This window comes from Aegilops tauschii, chromosome 6 (genome assembly GCF_002575655.3).
Source record: "Aegilops tauschii subsp. strangulata cultivar AL8/78 chromosome 6, Aet v6.0, whole genome shotgun sequence".
Classification (NCBI taxonomy): Eukaryota; Viridiplantae; Streptophyta; class Magnoliopsida; order Poales; family Poaceae; genus Aegilops; species Aegilops tauschii.
The window spans coordinates 455,706,351-455,722,027 of record NC_053040.3 but is presented as its reverse complement, the minus strand read 5'-3'; positions in this window follow the sequence as shown (position 1 = coordinate 455,722,027).

Here is a 15,677-nt window from a genome sequence, read left to right as displayed (position 1 = left end):
AAATTCATTTATATTCCAGAGAGCTTCAAACAGTTTTAACTTTTTAACCATAAGTCCAAATGAGATGATTCTTTTTGCATTGTGTTCTTTGAAAGGAAATCTAACAGCTCACCAAAGATGATATTTTTTCTGAGCTGTTTAGAATTTCTGGTGAATTTCAGAAGTGTTCTTGATATTTTCTTTTTGTGTTTAAAATTATTTTCAGAAGGTGAGGCTTGTCTTGAGAATCACCAGGAGGCTTGTGAACCTCATATGCACTAAGGCAAGCCACAACAACATTTTTATGATGCCATTTCAATATTTGTGATTTTCTCACTTAAATGAAATGATTAACCCATGCATTTAAATAATTATTGAATTATTTGTATTCTGTTAAGTATTGGTCAGTTGTTATGCTTGATTTACAGAATAGCTGAAACTAGTTTAAGTGGGTAAAGCAAGTTAAAATTTATTTGAGGTGATGTTAGAATAATTTTGTTATGCATGTTAGTAATTATTTAAAGCTTTGTGTTTGCATTCTTAAATTGATAAAAATTTGTTAGAAAATATTCTGTTAAATACTTGTTTAATCATATTACTTGTCTTACAGAATTTTTGAACCCAACTTAGTGATAAAGAAATTAAGAGTTGTTGATAATGATATCTTTTGGTCAAGCATATGAAAAATTTATCGGAGTTACTTTCTTGCGTAGGAAATTAATAAAACTTGTTGCAAAATATTTTGGTTAAGTTGTGAGTCATTTTGAGCAAGTAGAGTAATATGAGTTGTTGACGTTTATGCTTGGTGTGCATATGGATGACGTCGGTCATTTTTATCAATATGTGATGCATGTGTTGTTTTGCATTTCATGGCATGCTATGACACCGGTCATTTTTAGTTAAAAGTTAATCCTGAATATAACTCAACCTGAATATACCGTTGATTGGGTCATGGTGCCGCTGAATCGAGTTTCTTTCCAGTGCAACCACATTTGCCTTGTGGGAAGGCCTTGATTCGGTCCATTGACACGGCCTCTGGTCGGTGCCTCCATCTAGGGAAGATTATGTCGTGTTTGCCCTGGCCCGGTAAGCACACATAATCTTGTATGCTCGTTGATGAGATTATGGTACCGAGTCCCCGAGTGGGAGTGTTTTGACCACGACGGTGGTCGGGGTGTCTTTGGTAGACACGGGGCCACCCAGGACCAGCCCGTTGGGGATTTGGGTCGGAGTGGCCGGGAGAGTGCCGTGGCAATGGAGGGGTTTTGTTGGAATGCCGTTGGTCCACCCGAATGGGAATGCGAGGCCATGGGTTCCGTGGTGTGGGTACAGTGTGCTACCTCTGCAGAGTGTATAATCTATCGATAGCCGAGTCCATGGTCACGGACACCTCGTACTAGGTCCCACCATGAGTCAACGTTTAATAAAAATTGCACACTATGCTATGAACTTTGCATTGCCAATTGATGGCAGAAAGGCCATCGAGGTATTTGGGACCAAATGATGGTCGTGGTTGTGATCGCCGTAAGGATCACGAGTTGTTCTTGAGAAAGACCACTATGGTGGTGTGTTTGTGGTCCAGAGATGATCACAGTTGGTAAGCTGTGCTGAGGTACGTTTGGGCTTGATCACAGCATGTTGACATATAATGTTGCATTATTAATAATTGGTTAAATATCATGATATTGTTTGTCATTATGATTATGCTTGTTGTGAGCTTGCAAGTACATTCAATGTACTGACCTGGCGTGTCATGCCAGATTTCAGGAAAGTCTCGTTGGAAAGGAGCGATGTTCGAGTCTAGATCGTGTCCACATCAGTGTCCCTGTGATATGGAGCTTCCGCTACGACGTTATTCCGCTGCCACGTAGTTGTTCGAGTCAAGGCCCCTTTATGTTCACTAAATAATGTACATATTGTTCTGCCGCACCGATTGTGCCGCTTGGCCTCGACCACTGTTGTAATATGAACTCTGTTCCGCTAGCATTAATAAAGCAGTTGTTTTCTGTACCAATATGTTGTGTGTTGCCAGAAGACATGATCACTGGGCTGGCAATGCAGGGTAAACCGGTCTCTCTGAGCCGGGGTGCCACAACGGTTGGTACCAGAGCCGCGCTGACTGTAGGCCACGCTAGACTACGACGTGTTAACTGGACGCTAGACACGAGTAAATGTGAGTGTCGGTAGCAATTATAGCTGGTTGTTGCATTGTAGTCATTTGATTATTATTTTTATGCTAATGGTTGTGAGTGTAGATGGCTCCGGTGCCGTATCCGTGCCAGTTGCAGTTGATGCCGTACACGTCACCGCACCTTCTCTGCAACGTGTGGCGTCGGCTGTAGCCTCACGAAGACGAACCAGTCTACCGTGTGTACCGGGAGCGTCTAGCAGACTCAGTGTATGAGTATCACGCAGTGGTTACTCTGCGCACTAGTTTTGATTCCGGCTCTTACACTCGCACTTCTCGGAGTGGTTACGCCTCCACCGCTTCTCAGGCTGTCCAGTTTTCCGCATTTGAGGTCCTTGTCGAGCTTCGTTATACCGAGGTTCAAATGCAGCATCACCCAGGATTCTATTACTACCCATCTCTGCACGACAACGGTCGTGTCCGTTTTCCTCTCGTTAACCCGGAGTCTGACAGTGTTGCTAGCCATCTTGCTCGCTATATCACTGCTAGCTATCTGATGATCCACGAGCTGGCTCGAGAGCTGACTCGTGCCCGTACTGCTTTAGCCTCTACCTTGGTCACTACTAGATCCACCACTACTCCATCCTCACTGGGATTTACCCCTTATGTCCGAGTTAGCTCTACCTCCCCTATTTCACCGGTTACTCCCCCAAGTAGCACAGGCGTTCCGGCCGTGAACCCTCTCAGTACTCCTGCCGAGTGGGTCTCACTTCTTGCTACTCTTGCAGCCCCGATGCTTCCTCCTACCCCTGCCCCTGAGGGAGAGCCCTCGAGGCAGCGTCGTCGTGTTACCTTTAACCCGGAGGTTTCCATTAACCACGTCAGTTCGGGATCTGAGACCGCTTCAGGGGAGGACACCGCAGCACCAGCAGAGTAGTAGTGTCTTTGAGTATTCGCAGTCGCCTAGATGGTGTACGGATGTAGTTGTACGAGTCATGATGCTTCATGTATGAGAGTAGTGGAACCAGTCAGGTTGTTAAATTTTCATGTAGGAGTCTATGTATAATTATGATGGGACTTTAATCGCCGTATTCTCTTCGCTCTTTTGTCTTTTTCGAGAATTGTTGCTGGCTTTTCCCCAATTTTATTCTTGGATGTCTCTCATCTCGATTTCGTTGCCTTGGAAAAAATACTCAATAGGATGACGCGGGGAGGCGGCAGTAGCAACGTTCGTGAGGGAACTCCTGTTCGTCGTTCCGCACGACAGGCAGGATATTCTCCCGAGCCGTACGTTCAGCCACCACCTCCTCCGCATGATCCTCCCTCCACCGAGCAAGTTCTGCGTATGTTTGAAGAAAAAAAAGGAACAATGATCTGATTGAAATATTGAGAAGTGTGCAAGATATAGTTGGACAAAATGGAAATCAGAATGGTCATCACTCAAAGCTGTCAGATTTTCAGAGGACCAATCCACCCAATTTCAGTCAGGTTGTTGACCCACTGGATGCAGACGATTGGTTGCGCACCATGGAGAAAAAGCTTGAGGTCGCCCGTACTGAAGGAAATGATAAAGTCCCATTTGCAACCCATTACCTTGAAGGCGCAGCTGCCATATGGTGGGAAAATACAAAAGCCATGTGGCCGATTGATGAGGAAGTCACCTGGCAAAATTTCAAGGATAAGTTTCGCAAATATCACATCCCTACTGGAGTTATGAAGGCCAAGCAGCGTGAATTTCTCGCGCTTGTCCAAGGAAATCAATCTGTGGCTGAGTATCTGCAAAAATTCAATCATCTGGCCCGTTACTCTCTGTATGACGTAGCCACTGAAGAAAGGAAGATGGACAGATTTCTTGGAGGTTTAAATCCGCAACTTCGGTGTGCTCTCAGTATGTTTGATTTCAGGATTTCCAAACTCTGGTAGACAAGGCTTTCATTGCTGAATGGGAACACAAGCTTATATCAGATAATAGGCCTGTTAACGACAACAAGCGCAAGTTTGAGCCAAAGAAGGATGGGCAACCTATGCAAAAGGCTCGTACCTGGCAGCAGACTCAGGTGGAATACCGGCCAAATTGGCAACAGAATGTTAACAAGACCACCACTCAAGTCAAGAATGTTGGGGCCAATCCAATGCATGAGGAGCGGCAGCGCAATAATTCTTGTTTCACTTGCAGGCAGCCCGGACATTATGCCAAACAGTGCCCCAAGAACCACAAGGTGAATGCGCTGAGCAGGCCACAAGTCAACTTTATGGAGTCAGGGCCAACCCAGCAAAACTTCACTGGGCACGTGAATCATATCTCCACCGATGAATCCCAAGAGAAGCCAGAAGTCGTCATTGGTATGTTTTCTGTTAATGACATACCTGCAGTAATTTTATTTGACTCTGGGGCTTCCCATTCTTTTATTTCTCGGAGTTTTGCCGCCCAAAACAATTTTCCTTGCACAATTTTGGGCAAAAATATGCTGGTACAAACCCCGGGATCTATAATCAAGAGCAATCTAGTCTGCCGTGATCTGGAGATCAATATCAACGGGGTCCACTTTCCAACATCTCTGATAATCATTGAGTCTGAACAGTTGGATATTATATTGGGAATGAATTGGCTGACCAAATATCAAGTTTGTATAAACTGCGCAACCCGAGAAGTCAATTTAACCAGTCTGAATGGGCAGCTCACCAAATTCTATGCTCGCAAGCATATACCCAAGCTAGAACTAGTGTGCACTGCTGTGGTCGAATTGGAATTTATTCCCGTGGTCAGTGCGTACCCTGATGTGTTTCCAGAAGAACTGCCAGGCATGCCACCAGATCAGGAACTGGAATCTGCCATAGATCTTGTGCCCGGAACCGCACCATTATACAAGAAGTATTACCGGATGCCCTCATCATAATTAGTGGAACTAAAGAAACAGCTTGATGAATTACTCCGGAAAGGTTATATTCGTCCCAGCTCTTCACCGTGGAGGTCACCTGCAATCTTCGTGGGTAAAAAGGATGGCAGTCTCCGTATGTGCATAGATTATCGCCAGCTGAATGAGGTCACCATCAAAAATAAATACCCACTGCCAAGGATTGATGATCTTTTCGATCAGCTCAGTGGGGCTAAAGTATTCTCAAAAATCGATTTACGGACCGGGTATCATCAGCTCAAGATTAAAAGGGAAGATATTCCTAAGACCGCATTCACTACACGATACGGTCTTTACGAATATACTGTGATGTCCTTTGGTGTCACCAATGCCCCTGCCTTCTTCATGCATATGATGAACAAGGTGTTCATGGACTTCCTCGACAAATTTGTGGTAGTCTTTATTGACGACATCCTCATTTACTCCAAGAGTGAAGAAGAGCATAAGGATCACCTCCGGGCAGTGCTACAACGGCTCCGCAACCATCAGCTATACGCCAAGTTCAGTAAGTGCGAATTTTGGCTCAACCAAGTTGGGTTTCTCAGGCATGTACTATCCGCCGAAGGCATAGCCGTGGACCCGAGCAAAGTAAAGGATGTGCTCGATTGGGTACCGCCCACGACTGTAACACAGATCCGGAGATTCCTTGGATTAGCTGGATACTATCGTCGTTTCATTGTAGGGTTTTCCAAAATTGCTAAACCTATGACGGAACTGTTCAAAAAGGATACAAAGTTTGAGTGGACCAAGGACTGTGAGAAGAGTTTTTATGAGCTAAAGACGCGTCTGACAACCGCACCCGTATTGACTCTTCCAGACATTTATCGCAGCTTCGACGTGTACTGCGATGCCTCCAGACAAGGTATTGGTTGTGTATTGATGCAAGACGGCAAGGTAGTAGCCTATGCATCACGACAACTACGACCACATGAAGGAAATTATCCTACTCATGATTTGGAATTGGCTGCAGTGGTTCATGCATTAAAAATTTGGAGACACTATCTCATTGGAAAAAGGTGCCAAACTTTTACCGACCACAAAAGCCTCAAGTACATCTTCACTCAGCCAGATTTAAATCTCCGTCAGCGAAGATGGTTAGAGTTGGTCAAGGGTTATGACCTTGGAATAAATTACCATCCAGGCAAGGCCAACGTCGTTGCCGATGCGCTCAGTCGAAAGCCCGTCAGCTTAAATGTCATGTTAAAATAATTGCCTACCGAACTTCAGGAGGAGATCGCTCAGCTCAACTTGGTCATCGTGGATGCTGGCCTCATTAATATTTTGGAAGTTACCCCCACACTTGAGATGGAAATCCGAAAGGCCCAGCCAGATGACGCCAAGCTACAAAAACATGCAAGGCAGACCCCAGATTTCTTCAAGGACAACTTCGGTACCCTCCGATTCCGTGGACAACTTTGTGTACCAAATCAACCGGACTTGAAGAGGAAAATCTTGTCAGAAGCACACGAATCCTCGTATTCCATTCATCCGGGAAGTACGAAAATGTATGAAGACCTTAAAAAAATATTCTGGTGGAATGGTATGAAGAAAGACATTGCCTATTTTGTAGCCTGTTGCGACATATGCAACAAGGTGAAAGCAGAGCATCAGAAGCCAGCCGGACTTCTCCAACCACTGCCAGTTTCACAATGGAAATGGGATGATGTTTGCATGAACTTCATCACCGGATTGCCTAGGACTCAGCGAGGCAAAGACGCAATCTGGGTTATAGTGGACACCCTAACCAAGGTTGCTCATTTCATAACGGTCAGCACCAGATACAGAGCAAATGAACTGGCGCAACTGTATGTATCCAGAATCGTCAGTCTGCATGGGGTACCCCGGACTATCACTTCCGACCGAGGTTCTTTGTTTACCTCCGCTTTCTGGTCCCGCCTCCATCAAGCCTTGGGGACAGCACTAAAATATAGTACTGCTTATCACCCCCAGACGGACGGTCAGACAGAGCGAGTAAATCAAATACTCGAAGATATGTTGCGAGCCTGTGTGCTAGCCAACGGGGCGAACTGGGAAGATTGCTTTCCATACGCCGAGTTCTCGTATAACAACAGTTTCCAGACCAGTCTAAAGATGTCACCCTATGAAGCTCTATATGGTCGTAAGTGTCGCACTCCTCTAAATTGGTCTCAAGCTGGAGATAGCCATATCTTCGGAACTGTCTCATGATGGAAGCCGAGAAACAAGTCAGGGAAATCAGAGACCAACTGCAATTGGCCAAATCCCGTCAGAAGAGTTATTATGATGCAAAGCACCGGCAGGTCAGTTTTGAACCCGGAGAACATGTGTACCTCCGAGTCACTCCTATGAAAGGAGTTAAGCGATTTCAGACTCGTGGAAAGCTGGCACCCAGATTCATTGGTCCATTCTCAATTATGTCTCGAGTGGGTACGGTTGCATACCAACTGGAACTACCCCCGGAGTTGTCAGAAATACACAATGTGTTCCATGTTTTGCAATTGAGACGATGCATATCCCCGCCTGAGAAAAGGACTGCAATGGCTGAGATAGAATTGGCAAAGGATTTAACTCATGAAGAAAGACCGTCCAAAATTTTGGATCAAGTGGAAAGGGTCACTCACAGCAAAGTCAGAAATTTTTTCAAAGTTCAGTGGGAGCATCACACCGAGTCAGAAGCAGCTTGGGAGCAGGAAGAGTTCCTTAAGAGTCAGTATCCAGAGTGGTTTTCCCAAGCAACCGAATCTCAAGGACGAGATTCATTCTAAGTGGGGGAGGTTTGTGACAGCCTGGTTTTTGCCCTTTCTTATTTGCTTGAAATTTCATTTGAAAGTTTTTGAAACTTGGAGTTTCTGAATCTTTTCATTTGGACTTAAACACTTGGGCATCCTTGGCTTTCACCCAAGTGTTCACTTCTCTCCCGAACAATCACTTCACTTCTGATCCACCACAAAATAACCTTTGGAATATTTTTCTTAAATGAAAAAGATTCATTTTCTCTCAAAAACCCTAAGCTAGATCTGTTTGCTTCAAGGCAACCCTAATTTTTATGGCTCATAAAATTCTAAGATAATTCTCAAATATTCTAGGGACCCTAGGGCACCTCCCTGAGCAAAAATATTTCATCACTTTTTGGAATATTTTTGCTACAGAAAATCTTTTCTGTTCTGGACAGAAATGGTGGTTTCTACAGCAACTACCATTTTACTTGCTCCATTTGACCTGAACTTTCTTGTGCATCTTTACCTTAGTAACTTATAACTAGCCTCCAAAGCACAGCCCCAAACTCCCAGCCATTTGACCACAGTAACATCATAAAGTTATTGACCACAAACTTACCTGGCTTGTAAAATCTTCTCTACTGCACCTGGATCCAAACCAAACCGTGGTAAACTTCAAAACTACCACGAACAACATGCCAGACATGATTTTTGGACGAAGGTTGGCCTGAGGAGAAAGTTCGCGTGGTGACCACGCATGTCCACGATGCCAGGCATGCGTGTCGACGCTCTCTGGGTGACGTCGAGCGCTCTGTTCGAGCGTGCTCGCTTCCCCCACCTGCCCAACCATGCCAAACCCCGCCACCATCATCGTCTCGAGGTCCTTAACTCCTCCCTGGCACTCGCCGATGCCGGAGCTCGCCGTAGCGAGCACGGGCAAGGTCCGGCCAGCCCAACAGTGCGGAGCGCACTGTGCTCGTCGCCATCCCCTTGATCATGTGCTCGTCTCCGCTCGCCCACAGTGGCTGCGTGACCTCCGTCGCCTTCTCCCCCTCTCACTGACGTCGCTCGTCGCCAGGCGCCGTGGACAGGTGTCCACCGGCGGAGCCCGAAGCACCCTCGCCGCTCGCCTATAAATAGAGCCACCCCCAGCCTCCTCGAGCACCATCCAGCACTCACACATACCCCACGATCGAGTAGGAAGCCGTAGCCCAGCCGGGCAGGCCTCGGGCCGCCGTCCCCGAGCTCGAGCTCGCCGGCGATCCACTCTGGTCACCGCGGTAGCTCCAGCCCCTCCCAGGCCTGGGCGACCCCTCCAAGGCCTCCGCCTCTCTCCGGTGAGGCCATCTCGCCCGCTTGGAGCCTCTGGAGTGACCTCTGCTCGCTGTCTTCCTCAACTCCGGCGACCACCATGTTCTGCCTCCGCTTGCGAGCTAGTTTCCGACGCCGTCCGACCACCCCTAGCCACGCTACGGGTACGGGCAGGTGCGCCATCGTCCCCTGTCTCAATCCCTCCCTCTCGTTTGGGCCAAGGAGCCCTCGTCGCCGGCGAGAGCTCCGGGGAAGCCGCGGCCCTCTCTGTTTCTCTCTCCCTCTTCCCCCACCTGACTAGCGGGGCCCGCTAGTCAGCCACTCAGTACACGCGCGAAGCGGTACGAGTGGTGGCGCCCCTGGGCTTTACGCCTTCGACGTCACCCCCCAGCTGTTTCTTTTTATTCAAATTCATTTATATTCCAGAGAGCTTCAAACAATTTTAACTTTTTAACCATAAGTCCAAATGAGATGATTCTTTTTGCATTGTGTTCTTTGAAAGGAAATCTAACAGCTCACCAAAGATGATATTTTTTCTGAGCTGTTTAGAATTTCTGGTGAATTTCAGAAGTGTTCTTGATATTTTCTTTTTGTGTTTAAAATTATTTTCAGAAGGTGAGGCTTGTCTTGAGGATCACCAGGAGGCTTGTGAACCTCATATGCACTAAGGCAAGCCACAACAACATTTTTATGATGCCATTTCAATATTTGTGATTTTCTCACTTAAATGAAATGATTAACCCATGCATTTAAATAATTATTGAATTATTTGTATTCTGTTAAGTATTGGTCAGTTGTTATGCTTGATTTACAGAATAGCTGAAACTAGTTTAAGTGGGTAAAGCAAGTTAAAATTTATTTGAGGTGATGTTAGAAATAATTTTGTTATGCATGTTAGTAATTATTTAAAGCTTTGTGTTTGCATTCTTAAATTGATAAAAATTCGTTAGAAAATATTCTGTTAAATACTTGTTTAATCATATTACTTGTCTTACAGAATTTTTGAACCCAACTTAGTGATAAAGAAATTAAGAGTTGTTGATAATGATATCTTTTGGTCAAGCATATGAAAAATTTATCGGAGTTACTTTCTTGCGTAGGAAATTAATAAAACTTGTTGCAAAATATTTTGGTTAAGTTGTGAGTCATTTTGAGCAAGTAGAGTAATATGAGTTGTTGACGTTTATGCTTGGTGTGCATATGGATGACGTCGGTCATTTTTATCAATATGTGATGCATGTGTTGTTTTGCATTTCATGGCATGCTATGACACCGGTCATTTTTAGTTAAAAGTTAATCCTGAATATAACTCAACCTGAATATACCGTTGATTGGGTCATGGTGCCGCTGAATCGAGTTTCTTTCTAGTGCAACCACATTTGCCTTGTGGGAAGGCCTTGATTCGGTCCATTGACACGGCCTCTGGTCGGTGCCTCCATCTAGGGAAGATTATGTCGTGTTTGCCCTGGCCCGGTAAGCACACATAATCTTGTGTGCTCGTTGATGAGATTATGGTACCGAGTCCCCGAGAGGGAGTGTTTGGACCACGACGGTGGTCGGGGTGTCTTTGGTAGACACGGGGCCACCCAGGACCAGCCCGTTGGGGATTTGGGTCGGAGTGGCCGGGAGAGTGCGGTGGCAATGGAGGGGTTTTGTTGGAATGCCGTTGGTCCACCCGAATGGGAATGCGAGGCCATGGGTTCCGTGGTGTGGGTACAATGTGCTACCTCTGCAGAGTGTATAATCTATCGATAGCCGAGTCCACGGTCACGGACACCTCGTACTAGGTCCCACCATGAGTCAACGTTTAATAAAAATTCCACACTAAGCTACGAACTTTGCATTGCCAATTGATGGCAGAAAGGCCATCGAGGTATTTGGGACCAAATGATGGTCGTGGTTGTGATCGCCCTAAGGATCACGAGTTGTTCTTGAGAAAGACCACTATGGTGGTGTGTTTGTGGTCCAGAGATGATCACAGTTGGTAAGCTGTCCTGAGGGACGTTCGGGCTCGATCACAGCATGTTGACATATAATGTTGCATTATTAATAATTGGTTAAATATCATGATATTTTTTGTCATTATGATTATGCTTGTTGTGAGCTTGCAAGTACATTCAATGTACTGACCTGGCGTGTCATGCCAGATTTCAGGAATGTCTCGTTGGAAAGGAGCGCTGCTCGAGTCTAGATCGTGTCCACATCAGTGTCCCTGTGATATGGAGCTTCCGCTACGACGTTATTCCGCTGCCATGTAGTTGTTTGAGTCGAGGCCCCTTTATGTTCACTAAATAATGTACATATTGTTCCACCGCACTGAGTGTGCCGCTTGGCCTCGACCACTATTGTAATATGAACTCTATTCCGCTAGCATCAATAAAGCGGTTGTTTTCTGTACCAATATGTTGTGTGTTGCCAGAAGACATGGTCTCTGGGCTGGCAATGCAGGGTAAACCAGTCGCTCTGAGCCGGGGTGCCACAGTCATCACCAACGATCCTCTCATTGGGAGGGGGTCAATCTCCATCAACATCTTCACCAGCACCATCTCATCTCAAACCCTAGTTCATCTCTTGTATCCAATCTTTGTATCCAAACCTCAGATTGGTACCTGTGGGTTGCTAGTAGTGTTGATTACTCCTTGTAGTTGATGCTAGTTGGTTTATTTGGTGGAAGATCATATGTTCAGATCCATTATGCATATTAATACACCTCTGATTATGAACATGAATATGCTTTGTGAGTAGTTACGTTTTTTCCTGAGGAGATGGGAGAAGTCTTGCTATTAGTAGTCATGTGAATTTGGTATTCGTTCGATATTTTGATAAGATGTATGTTGTCATCCCTCTAGTGGTGTCATGTGAACGTCGACTACATGACACTTCACCATTGTTTGGGCCTAGAGGGAGGCATTGGGAAGTAATAAGTAGATGATGGGTTGCTAGAGTGACAGAAGCTTAAACCCTAGTTTATGCTATGGTTAGGTTTACCTTAATACTTCTGTTGTAGTTGCGGATGCTTGCAATAGGGGTTAATCATAAGTGGGATACTTGTCCAAGTAAGGGCAGTACCCAAGCACCGGTCCACCCACATATCAAATTATCAAAGTACCGAACGTGAATCATATGATCGTGATGAAAACTAGCTTGACGATAATCCCCATGTGTCCTCGGGAGCGCTTTTCTCTATATAAGAGTTTGTCTAGGCTTGTCCTTTGCTACAAAAAGGATTGGGCCACCTTTCTGCACCTTATTTACTTTATTTACTTGTTGCTCGTTACCAATTACCTTATCACAAAACTATCTGTCACCGATAATTTCAGTGCTTGCAGAGAATACCTTGCTAAAAACCGCTTATCATTTCCTTCTGCTCCTCGTTGGGTTCGACACTCTTTCTTATTGAAAGGACTACGATAGATCCCCTATACTTGTGGGTCATCAAGACTCAGAGAGACAGATCCAATCTCGGAGGGGCTCTCGCCCCTCCCACGCCATGGAGGCCAAGGACCAGAGGGGAAACCCTTCTCCCATCTAGGGAGGAGGTCAAGGAAGAAGAAGAAGAAGAAGGGGGGCTCTCCCCCCTCGCTTCCGGTGGCACCGGAGTGCCACCGGGGGCCATCATCATCACCGCAATCTTCACCAACAACTTCACCGCCATCATCATCAACTCTTCCCCCTCTATGCAGCGGTGTAACCCCTCTTTTACCCGTTGTAATATCTACTTAAACATGATGCTCAACGCTATATATTATTTCCCAATGATGTATGGCTATCTTATGATGTTTGAGTAGATCTGTGTTGTCCTATGGGTTAATTGATGATCGTGATTGGTTTGAGTTGCATGTTTTATTATTGGTGGTGTCCTATGGTGCTCTCCGTGTCGCGCAAGCGTGAGGGATTCCCGTTGTAGGGTTTGCAATATGTTCATGATTTGCTTATGGTGGGTGGCATGAGTGACAGAAGCACGGACCTGAATAAGTAGGTTGTTTGCGTATGGGATAAAGAGGACTTGATACTTTAATGCTATGGTTGGGTTTTACCTTAATTATCTCTAGTAGTTGCAGATGCTTGCTAGAGTTCCAATCATAAGTGCATATGATCCAAGTAGAGAAAGTATGTTAGCTTATGCCTCTCCCTCAAATAAAATTGCAATAATGATTACCGGTCTAGTTATCGATTGCCTAGGGACAAATGACTTTCTTGTGACAAAAAACTCTCTACTAAACCTAACTTAGTTATGTCTTTATCTAAACAGCCCCTACTTTTTATTCACGTGCTCTTTATTATCTTGCAAACCTATCCAAAAACACTTACAAAGTACTTCTAGTTTTATACTTGTTCTAGGTAAAGCGAACGTCAACCGTGCGTAAAGTTGTATCGGTGGTCGATAGAACTTGAGGGAATATTTGTTCTACCTTTAGCTCCTCATTGGGTTCGACACTCTTACTTATCAAAGAGGCTACAATTGATCCCCTATACTAGTGGGTTATCAAGACCTTTTTCTGGCGCCGTTGTCGGGGAGACAGCCCGGAAGTTTTAGAGAGTCATTTATTTCTGTCGAGTGCTTTCATATAGTTTAAAAAGAAAAAAAATAAAGAGGGGAACCCAAAAACTTTTCAAAAAGGAAAGTGAAAGTGAGAGAGACAAGCATTGTTGAAGTGGGGGAGCTCCTTGAACTCTGTTCATGTTCACGGAAACTTTGTGAATCTTGATTACAGAAAATTTTCAAAAAAAATAATTATCCCCTTCTACAATTCCATTGTATTATAAAAATAATGTGCCAAGGTTGCCTTTAGGATGTTTACAATGCTTGTTGGTTTGTGCGGTGCAGGACAGAAACTTTGGCTGTAGTGCGCGATTTTACATTTTTTACTGGAACATCACATGGTTATGATTCTTTTTGCAATGTCTTTCTATACAAATTTCTTATTTTTCCTAAATTTGGCGGAATTTTTAAAGTATCATAAGTATGGTGAATGTTCAGATTATTGCAGACTGTTCTGTCTCAGACAGATTCTGTTTTTGATGCATAGTTTGCTTGTTTTGATGAAACTATCGATTTATATCAGTGGATTAAGCCATGAAAAAGTTATATTACAGTAGCTACAATGCCAAAACAAAATATGAATTGGTTTGCAACAGCACTTAGAGTAGTGATTTGCTTTATTATACTAACGGATCTTACCGAGTTTTCTGTTAAAGTTTTGTGTGGATGAAGTGTTCGATGATCGAGGAGGTCTCGATATGAGGAAAAGTAGGAGAGGCAAGAGCTCAAGCTTGGGGATGCCCAAGGCACCCCAAGTAAATATTCAAGGAGACTCAAGCGTCTTAGCTTGGGGATGCCCCGAAAGGCATCCCCTCTTTCTTCAACAAGTATCGGTATCTTTTCAGATTCGTTTCGTTCATGCGATATGTGCAATCTTGGAGCGTCTTTTGCATTTAGTTTTCATTTTTCTTTTATGCACCATGCTGGTATGAGGTAGTCCTTGGTTGATTTATAGAATGCTCTATGCACTTCACTTATATCTATTGAGTATGTCTTTATAGAATGCTTCATGTGCTTCACTTATATCATTTGAAGTTTGGATTGCCTGTTTCTCTTCACATTGATAACCGCCATTTGTAGAATGCTCTTTTGCTTCACTTATATTTGTTAGAGCGTGGGCATATCTTTTGTAGAAAGAATTAAACTCTCTTGCTTCACTTATATCTATTTAGAGAGATGACAGGAATTGGTCATTCACATGGTTAGTCATTGTCGGTGTACAAAAGGAGGGGCGCACTTTTGTACCCCTTTACCTGTGCACGGGCAGTCGGAGCCACGCCCACGGTCACACCTAGCAGAACAGGGGAGGTGAGCCAAGGTAAGACCGAAGCCCAAGATAACCAGAGCAACGCCAAGGCCAAGACCACAAAGAGCAGAGGGACGAAGAAGGTTCCCCCGGCAAGACCCTTCCGGGGCAGCTCGCCCCACACCAACAGAGCGAGCCACCCTTGAGCCCACGATCCCCAACATCACGTTGGGCCAGGGCTCGGGAGGCACCTCCATGGTGGCATGCAGATCTTTGTGAAGACAAGGAACACTCAAGATCATATGAGGATTAGAAGACGACGATCCTCGGCAGGATCCTTACCGAGAAAGGCCACCAGACCCCCGGCAAGATCCTTGCCGGGAACAACAGCGCGCCACGACAAGACCCTTGCCGGGCCACCCGGCAAGGCCCTTACCGAGGATGCCAGCAGGGCCACTAGTAGGCCTGCACCAACCAAGTCTCCACCACCGTTCACATGCGGCTGCCAGCCCAACCAGCTGGGCGGGCACCTGCGTGGCAACATGCAGCTCCCAGGCCAATTCATCAAACGCCTGCGTGGCGGCATGCAGATCTTCGTGGAGGCTCCACCACCGCGCTACCTCAGCTGCCTGCCTGCCTACGTGGCGCCGCATGCGTCGCGAGCCAGGGCGCGTGTCGAAGCAAGGAGGAGCGGCGACGGACGGGACGGGCCTCGCCCCCGTCCCCGATAAAGCAAGGGGACACCTAAGCTACGCATTAAATGCGTCTTGTCCTGTAATATGAGCGATAAGCTCATAGCACTATGCGCCTTTCCACCTCCTGTGTGCCACTGTGGCAGCCCCTTTCGACTATAAAAGGT